We start from the raw sequence: 10,447 nt of genomic DNA, 5'->3' as shown, positions 1-10,447 counted from the left end.
AGCATACCTCTATACCTCTCCCAGGCATTATAAAGGGATTCATTATCCTCTTGTTTAAAGCCTTGGATGTCCAGCCTTAGCTGTGTCATCCTCTTTGGAGGGTAAAAATGATTCAGGAATTTGTCTGATAACTGTTTCTATGTCTTTATGCTTGCTGTAGGTTGGTTATTCAACCACCTTTTAGCTTGATCTTTTACAGCAAATGGAAACAGTAATAGTCTGTAGACATCCTGATCTACCTCTTTATCATGTACTGTGTCAGCAATTTGTAAGAATTATGCCAGAAACTCAGTAGGTTCTTCCTGTGGAAGACCGGAATACTGGCAATTTTGCTGCACTATGATAATGAGTTGAGGGTTTAACTCAAAGCTGCTTGCTTTGATGGGAGGTGTACAGATGCTACTCCCATATGCAGCTGTAATGGGGTTAGCATATGACCCTAGAGTCCTTTTGGACTGATTAATTCCACTTAAGTCCATAATGGACAAAAGGGAAACGATACTGATTGCAAAGAGATAAATTTTGTTTTTTTTTTGTTTTTTTTTTGTTTTTTTTTTTGAATTAACCGAAAAAAAAGAAAATAAAATAAAACAAAAGAAAATTTAAAATAAAAATTCGAAAATCAAAAAGAAAATAAGATCAAAGCAAATTGAGAACTGAATCAATTAGTTAATTAAAAAGATTTTGAAAACAGCAATAAAAAAGATATGATTGAAAAATTTTTATGAAAAATATTTGATTTTTGAAAAGAGGAAAGAGACAAACACAAAAAGACACCAAACTTAAAATTTTTAGAAAATCAAACACTAATTTTCGAAAATTTTAAAGGAAAACACAAAAAGAGGACACCAAACTTAGAATTTTTATGAATCAAAAAGGGACTAAGAACATGCAAAATCGAAAATTAAAAGAAAAACAAAAGCATGCAATTGACACAAACTTAAAATATGAAACTAGACTCTAAACCAACAAAAATAAAACAGTCCTAATCTAAGCAACAAGATAAGCCGTCAGTTGTCCAAACTCGAACAATCCCCGGCAACGGCGCCAAAAACTTGGTGCACGAAATTGCAATCACACTTTTGCAATCCCGCACAACTAACCAGTAAGTGCACTGGGTCGTCCAAGTAATACCTTGCGTGAGCAAGGGTCGATCCCACGGAGATTGTCGGCTTGAAGCAAGCTATGGTTATCTTGTAAATCTTAGTCAGGATATCAGAAATTATCAGGATTGATTGTGAAAAGCAAAAGAACATGAAATGGTTACTTGTTTTGCAGTAATGGAGAATAGGTTGAGGTTTTGGAGATGCTCCATCTTCTGAATCTCTACTTTCCTACTGTCTTCTTCATCAAACACGCAAGGCTCCTTCCATGGCAAGCTGTATGTAGGGTTTCACCGTTGTCAATGGCTACCTCCCATCCTCTCAGTGAAAATACGTCCCGATGCTCTGTCACAGCATGGCTAATCATCTGTCGGTTCTCGGTCAGGCCGGAATAGAATCCAGTGATTCTTTTGCGTCTGTCACTAACGCCCCGCCTTCAAAAGTTTGAAGCACGTCACAGTCATTCAATCATTGAATCCTACTCAGAATACCACAGACAAGGTTTAGACCTTCCGGATTCTCTTGAATGCCGCCATCAGTTCTAGCTTATACCACGAAGATTCCGATTAAAGAACCCAAGAGATATCTACTTAATCTAAAATAGAACGGAGGTGGTTGTCAGGCACACGTTCATAGTTGAGAATGTGATGAGTGTCACGGATCATCACATTCATCCGGGTTAAGAGCAAGTGATATCTTAGAATGGAAGCAAGCATGATTGAATAAGAAACAGTAGTAATTGCATTAATTCATCAAGACACAGCAGAGCTCCTCACCCCCAACCATGGGGTTTAGAGACTCATGCTGTAGAAGGTACACAAAGAAACGTGTAAAAATGTCATGAGGTACGGATACAATGTCAAAAGATCCTATTAATAGTAAACTAGTATCCTAAGGTTTACAGAAATGAGTAAATGACAGAAAAATCCACTTCCGGGCCCACTTGGTGTGTGCTTGGGCTGAACAATGAAACATTTTCGTGTAGAGACCTTTTCTGGAGTTAAACGCCAGCTTTCGTGCCAGTTTGGGCGTTTAACTCCAAGTTTTATGCCAGTTCCGGCGTTTAACGCTGGAATTTCTGAGGCCGAATTGCCACGCCGGTTTGGGCCATCAAATCTTGGGCAAAGTATGAACTATCATATATTTCTGGAAAGCCCAGGATGTCTACTTTCCAATGCCGTTGAGAGCGCGCCAATTGGGCTTCTGTAGCTCCAGAAAATCCACTTCGAGTGCAGGGAGGTCAGAATCCAACAGCATCTGCAGTCCTTTTCAGTCTCTGAATCAGATTTTTGCTCAGAACCTTCAATTTCAGTCAGAAAATACTTGAAATCACAGAAAAACACACAAACTCATAGTAAAGTCCAGAAAAGTGAATTTTAACTAAAAACTAATAAAAATATACTAAAAACTAACTAAAAGATACTAAAAACATACTAAAAACAATGCCAAAAAGCGTACAAATTATCCGCTCATCACAACACCAAACTTAAATTGTTGCTTGTCCCCAAGCAACTGAAAATCAAATAGAATAAAAAGAAGAGAATATACTATAGACTCCAAAATATCAAAGAAACATAGTTCCAATTAGATGAGCGGGACTAGTAGCTTTTTGCCTCCGAACAGTTTTGGCATCTCACTCTATCCTTTGAAGTTCAGAATGATTGGCATCTATGAGAACTCAGAACTCAGATAATGTTATTGATTCTCCTAGTTAAGTATAATGATTCTTGAACATAGCTATTGTATGAGTCTTGGCTGTGGCCCAAAGCACTCTGTCTTCCAGTATTACCACCGGATACATACATGCCACAGACACATAATTGGGTGAACCTTTTCAGATTGTGACTCAGCTTTGCTAAAGTCCCCAATTAGAGGTGTCCAGGGTTCTTAAGCACACTCTTGTTGCCTTGGATCACAACTTTATTTCTTTCTTTTTCTTTTTTTTTTCTTCTTTTTTTTTTCGAAAATTTTTTTTTTGTATTCACTGCTTTTTCTTGCTTCAAGAATCAATTTGATGATTTTTCAGATCCTCAATAACAGTTCTCTTTCTCCTCATTCTTTCAAGAGCCAACAATTTTAACATTCTCAAAACAACAAATTCAAGAGACATATGCACTGTTCAAGCATTCATTCAGAAAACAAAAAGTATTGTCACCACATCAAACTAATTCAACAAGTTTCAGAGATAAATTTCGAAATCATGTACTTCTTGTTCTTTTGTGATTAAAGCATTTTTCATTTAAGAGAGGTGATGGATTCATAGGACATTCATATCTTTAAGGCATGAACTTTAAATTTTATTAATTATGAATTAAGAACAAGACTCAAAAATAGATATAAGATAGGCTAGAAAATAGAAAAAAAAAACGCAAAAATAGGCTCCTAATGATAGAGGTTTTCATAGAGTTAGGACTCAACAACCTTGATTTTGAGAAGTGGATGCTCCCTCAGCTTGAGAGGAGAGCTTTTGGCGTTTCATCTCTTGGAGTTCACGCCCCTGCTTCTCTTGTTCCTTCAGCAATTTGCAGAGCATGCAGTTTTGATTCTGCTGTTCTTCCTTCAGTTGCTCCATAGTCTCTTGCAACTTGGTAATAGATGCTTCTAGGCTGGCCCAGTTGCCAATTTCAGGGAATTCAGGGAGGAACTCATGCGCCCTCCTTTTGATAGAGTTGTCTTGCACTTGTCCTTCCATTGACTTCTTGGTGATTGGATGCTCAATGGGTATGAACTCATCTACTCCCATCTTCACGCCAGCCTCTTTACAGAGCAAGGAGATCAAGCTTGGGTAAGCCAGTTTGGCTTCAGTGGAATTTTTATTTGCAATTGTGTAGATCTCACAAGCAATCACATGATGAACCTCCACTTCTCTTCCAAGCATAATGCAATGAATCATCACTGCTCTCTTGATGGTGACCTCAGAACGGTTGCTAGTGGGCAATATGGAACGCCCAATAAAGTCTAGCCAACCTCTTGCAATTGGTTTGAGGTCTCCTCTCTTGAGTTGGTTTGGGACACCCTTTGAATTGGTTATCCACTTAGTTCCAGGGAGGCATATGTCCTCTAGAACTTGATCCAACCCTTTATCTACTCTCACCATCCTCCTATTGAAGGAGTCAGGATCATCTTGCAGTTGAGGCAACTTGAAGATTTCTCTTATTTTGTCCAGATGGAAGTACATAACTTTCCCTCTGACCATGGTTCTGTAGGTATGGTAAGCAGTTCCAGTCATTCTCTGCTTATCTGTTAGCCACAGATTTGAGTAGAATTCATGAACCATGTTCCTTCCAACCTTTATCTCAGGATTGGTTAGAACTTCCCATCCTCTGTTTCGAATTTGCTCTTGGATCCCCGGGTATTCATCTTCTTTCAGATCAAATTTTACTTCCGGGATCACTGACCTCAGACCCATTATTTTGTGATAATGGTCTTCATGTTCTTTGGTTAAGAACTTCTCTTGATTCCAAAGATTCTTTGGATTATTCTCTTTCTTGCCTCTTAAATTGGTTTGTTTTCCCTTAGGAGCCATGATCTTGATGAATCTTGGCTTAGTGATCACGGAAAAGCACACCAAACTTAGAGGTTTGCTTGTCCTCAAGCAAAAGAAAAGAAAGAAAAGAGAGAGAGAGGAAGAGGAAATTCGAATGGTGTGGGCAAAGGGGGTTCCAAACATGTTCTTATAAGGGGGGGGAAGAAGAGATTTCGAAAAAAAATAAGAGTTTGAAAGAAAATTTGAGAAGATATGGAAAGGATTTGAGAAAAGGGTAAGTTTTTGAAGAAGATTTGGGATTAATTTGAGATAGATTTGAAGAATGGTTTTGATTTGTGGAGATTTGAAAGTGAATGATGAAAGGTTGGAGTGCATTTATGTAGAAGAGTATGGGTAAGAAAAGGAAAGTTTGAAAAAAATTTGAGTTGAAAACAAAATTGTGGTCCCCCCACCTTTCTGGCGTTAAACGCCCAGAATGGCATCCATTCTGGCGTTTAACGCCCATTTGGTGCCCCTTTTGGGCGTTTAACGCCCAGCCAGGTACCCTGGCTGGCGTTAAACGCCAGAAAACCTTTGTCACTGGGTGTTTTTCTGAACGCCCAGGATGCTGCACACCTGGCGTTAAACGCCCAGAATGGTGCCCATTCTGGCGTTTAACGCCCAAAATAGCACCATTCCTGGCGTTAAACGCCCAGAATGATACCCACTCTGGCGTTTAACGCCCAAAATGCCCCTTACTGGCATTTTTTCGCCAGTAAGCTCATTTTCTCTGCTTTTTGAGCTGAATCCTTCTGTAACTCTGTGAATTCCTTCATTTTTGATACTTGCCTCTGTAAAAACAATTCATACAACCTCTTAATGACTGGGTTGCCTCCCAGCAAGCGCTTCTTTACTGTCTTTAGCTGGACCTTCACTGGGAATCACTCAAGTCTCAGTTTTGAGCATTCCTGCTCAAAATTGCTTTCAAGATAATGCTTGATCCTCTGTCCATTAACAATGAACTTTTTGTCAGAATCAATATCCTGAAGCTCAACATATCCATATGGTGACACTCCTGTAATCACATACGGACCCCTCCACCGGGATTTGAGTTTTCCTGGAAACAATTTGAGCCTGGAGTTGAAGAGCAGAACTTTTTGTCCTGGCTCAAAGACTCTGGTTGACAATCTCTTGTCATGCCACTTCTTTGCCTTCTCCTTATAAATTTTAGCATTTTCAAAGGCATTGAGTCTGAACTCCTCTAGCTCATTTAACTGGAGTAATCTTTTCTCACCAGCTAACTGAGCATCCATGTTTAGGAATCTGGTTGCCCAGTAGGCTTTATGTTCCAGTTCCACGGGCAGATGACAGGCCTTCCCACACACCAGTTGGTATGGAGAGGTTCCTATAGGAGTCTTGAATGCTGTTCTGTATGCCCACAGAGCATCATCCAAGCTCTTTGCCCAATCCTTTCTTCGGGCTATCACAGTCCGTTCCAGGATTCTTTTTAGCTCTCTGTTAGAGACTTCAGCTTGCCCATTTGTCTGTGGATGATATGGAGTTGCCACTTTATGGCTAATTCCATGTCTCACCATAGCAGAGTGTAGCAGTCTATTGCAGAAATGAGTGCCCCCATCACTGATTAGCACTCTGGGAACGCCAAATCTGCTGAAAATGTGTTTCTGGAGGAATTTCAGCACGGTCTTGGTATCATTGGTGGGTGTAGCAATTGCTTCTACCCACTTAGATACATAGTCCACTGCTACCAGAATGTATGTGTTTGAGTATGATGGTGGGAATGGCCCCATGAAGTCAATTCCCCATACATCAAACAATTCTATCTCTAATATCCCTTGTTGAGGCATGGCATATCCGTGAGGCAGGTTACCAGCTCTTTGGCAACTGTCACAGTTACGCACAAACTCTCGGGAATCTTTATAGAGAGTAGGCCAGTAGAAACCACACTGGAGGACTTTAGTGGCTGTTCGCTCACTTCCAAAATGTCCTCCATACTGTGATCCATGGCAGTGCCATAGGATCCTTTGTGCTTCTTCTCTGGGTACACATCTGCGGATCACTCCGTCAGCACATCTCTTAAAGAGATATGGTTCATCCCAGAGGTAGTACTTGGCATCTAAAATTAATTTCTTTCTTTGCACACGGCTGTACTCCTTGGGTATGAACCTCACAGCTTTATAATTTGCAATATCTGCAAACCATGGAGCTTCCTGAATGGCAAAGAGTTGCTCATCTGGGAAAGTCTCAGAGATCTCAGTAGAAGGGAGGGACGCCCCAGCTACTGGTTCTATTCGGGACAGATGATCAGCTACTTGGTTCTCTGTCCCTTTTCTGTCTCTTATTTCTATATCAAACTCTTGCAGAAGCAACACCCATCTGATAAGCCTGGGTTTTGAATCCTGTTTTGTGAGTAAGTATTTAAGAGCAGCATGGTCAGTGTACACAACCACTTTGGATCCCACTAAATAGGATCTAAACTTGTCAATGGCATAGACCACTGCAAGTAATTCTTTTTCTGTGGTTGTGTAGTTCTTCTGTGCGTCATTTAGAACACGGCTGGCATAATAAATGACGTGCAGAAGCTTGTCATGCCTCTGTCCCAACACTGCACCAATGGCATGGTCACTGGCATCACACATTAATTCAAATGGTAATGTCCAATCTGGTGCAGAGATGACTGGTGCTGTGACCAGCTTAGCCTTCAGGGTCTCAAACGCCTGCAGACACTGTGTGTCAAACACAAATGGCGTGTCAGCAGCTAGCAGATTACTCAGAGGTTTAGCAATTTTCGAAAAATCCTTGATAAACCTTCTGTAGAATCATGCATGCCCCAGAAAGCTTCTGATTGCCTTAACATTGGCAGGTGGTGGTAATTTTTCAATTACCTCTACCTTTGCCTTATCCACCTCTATTCCCCTGCTTGAAATTTTGTGCCCAAGGACAATCCCTTCAGTCACCATAAAGTGACATTTCTCCCAGTTTAAAACCAGGTTAGTCTCTTCGCATCTTTTCAGGACAAGTGATAGGTGGTTAAGACAGGAGTTGAATGAGTCTCCATATACTGAAAAGTCATCCATGAAGACTTCCAGAAATTTCTCTACCATATTTGAGAAGATAGAGAGCATGCACCTCTGAAAGGTTGCAGGTGCATTGCACAGACCAAAAGGCATCCTCCTGTAGGCAAACACGCCAGATGGGCAAGTGAATGCTGTTTTCTCTTGGTCCTGAGGATCTACTGCAATTTGGTTGTAGCCTGAATAGCCATCCAAAAAGCAGTAATAATCATGGCTAGCTAGTCTTTCTAGCATTTGGTCTATGAATGGTAAAGGAAAATGATCCTTTCTGGTGGCTGTATTGAGCCTTCTGTAGTCAATACACATGCGCCACCCTGTGACTGTCCTTGTAGGAACCAGTTCATTTTTTTTATTATGAACCACTGTCATGCCTCCCTTTTTGGGGACAACTTGGACAGGGCTCACCCAGGGGCTATCAGAAATAGGATAAATAATCCCAGCCTCCAGTAATTTAGTGACCTCTTTCTGCACCACCTCCTTCATGGCTGGATTTAGCCTCCTCTGTGGTTGAACCACTGGTTTGGCATTATCCTCCAATAGGATCTTGTGCATGCATCTAGCTGGGCTAATGCCCTTAAGATCACTTATGGACCACCCAAGAGCTGCCTTGTGTGTCCTTAGCACTTGAATCAGTGCTTCCTCTTCCTGTGAATTTAAAGCAGAGCTTATAATCACTGGAAAAGTTTCACCTTCTCCCAGAAATACATATTTCAGGGATGGTGGTAGAGGTTTGAGTTCAGGTTTGGGGGGTTTATCCTCCTCCTGAGGAATTTTCGAAAATTCCTTTGCCTCCTCTAGTTCTTCTTGATCAGGTTGAGCATCTTTGAAGATGTCCTCAAGCTCTGATTCTAGGCTTTCAGCCATATTGATCTCTTCTACCAGAGAGTCAATAATGTCAGCGCCCATGCAGTCATTTGGTGTGTCTGGATGCTGCATGGCTTTTACAGCATTTAACTTGAACTCATCCTCATTGACTCTCAGGGTTACTTCCCCTCTTTGTACATCAATGAGAGTTCGTCCAGTTGCTAGGAAAGGTCTTCCTAGAATGAGAGTTGCACTCTTGTGCTCCTCCATTTCAAGCACCACAAAGTCAGTTGGAAAGGCGAATGGCCCAACCTTGACAATCATGTCCTCTATTATGCCTGATGGGTGTTTAATGGAGCCATCAGCAAGTTGGAGGCATATCCTGGTTGGTTTGACTTCTCCAGCCAACCCAAGCTTTCTGATAGTGGATGCAGGTATTAGATTGATGCTTGCTCCAAGATCACATAGAGCTGTCTTGGTGCAAGCACCTTCTAGTGTGCATGGTATCATAAAGCTTCCAGGATCTTGAAGCTTTTCTGGTAAGCTTTTCAGAATGACTGCACTGCATTCTTCAGTGAGAAACACTTTTTCAGTTTCCCTCCAATCCTTCTTATGACTTAAGATCTCTTTCATGAACTTAGCATAAGAGGGTATTTGCTCAAGTGCCTCTGCAAACGGAATCTTTATTTCAAGAGTCCTTAGATAGTCTGCAAAGCGGGCAAATTGCTTATCCTGTTCCGCTTTGCGGAGTTTCTGAGGATAAGGCATCTTGGCTTGATATTCTTCAACCTTAGATGCTGCAGGTTTATTCCTTACAGAAGTGGTTGAAGAAGCCTTGTTAGAGGGATAATTATCAGCATTCTCAGGTGTCTGATCCTCCCTTGGCGTTTGAACGTCAGGATTGGGTGGAAAATGGGCGTTTAACGCCAGCTTTTCCCCCTTTTCTGGCGTTTGAACGCCAGAATTGGGCAAGGAATGGGCGTTTAACGCCAGTTTTCCTTCCCTTTCTGGCGTTTGAACGCCAGAACTGGGCAAGGAATGGGCGTTTAACGCCAGCTTTCCTTCCCTTTCTGGCGTTTGAACGCCAATAAAATTCCTCTCTGGGCTCTTACTGTCCTCAGAGGGATTTTTAACAGTGGTTTGGTTGTCCTCTGTCGTTTGTTCCTTGTTTGGCTTTTTGCTCTTTTGAGCAGTGGTATTCAGTGTCTTCCCACTCCTCAGTTGAACTGCTTGACATTCTTCTGTTATCTGTTTAGATATTTGCTGTTTTGCTTGATTCAACTGCAGTTCTATGTTCTTGTTAGCAACCTTAGTATCATGGAGCATTTCTTTAAATTCTGCTAACTGTTCTGTCATCAGGAGCAATTGTTGATTAAGCTCATTCATCTGTTCTTGAGGATTAGGATCAGTGACTAATGCCATGACCTCCTCTTTTGGAACGAACTCATTGCTAGAATATAAGTATTGGTTTCTAGCAACAATGTCTATAAGCTCTTGAGCTTCTTCAATTGTCTTCCTCATGTGTATAGATCCACCAGCTGAGTGGTCTAAAGACATTTGAGCTTTTTCTGTGAGCCCATAGTAGAAGATGTCTAACTGTACCCACTCTGAAAACATTTCAGAGGGGCATTTTCTAAGCATACCTCTATACCTCTCCCAGGCATTATAAAGGGATTCATTATCCTCTTGTTTAAAGCCTTGGATGTCCAGCCTTAGCTGTGTCATCCTCTTTGGAGGGTAAAAATGATTCAGGAATTTGTCTGATAACTGTTTCCATGTCTTTATGCTTGCTGTAGGTTGGTTATTCAACCAGCTTTTAGCTTGATCTTTTACAGCAAATGGAAACAGTAATAGTCTGTAGACATCCTGATCTACCTCTTTATCATGTACTGTGTCAGCAATTTGTAAGAATTATGCCAGAAACTCAGTAGGTTCTTCCTGTGGAAGACCGGAATACTGGCAATTTTGCTGCACTATGATAA

This window comes from Arachis stenosperma, chromosome 5 (genome assembly GCF_014773155.1).
Source record: "Arachis stenosperma cultivar V10309 chromosome 5, arast.V10309.gnm1.PFL2, whole genome shotgun sequence".
Lineage (NCBI taxonomy): Eukaryota > Viridiplantae > Streptophyta > Magnoliopsida > Fabales > Fabaceae > Arachis > Arachis stenosperma.
The sequence above is the reverse complement of the archived record's forward strand: the minus strand, read 5'-3'. Positions refer to the sequence as shown.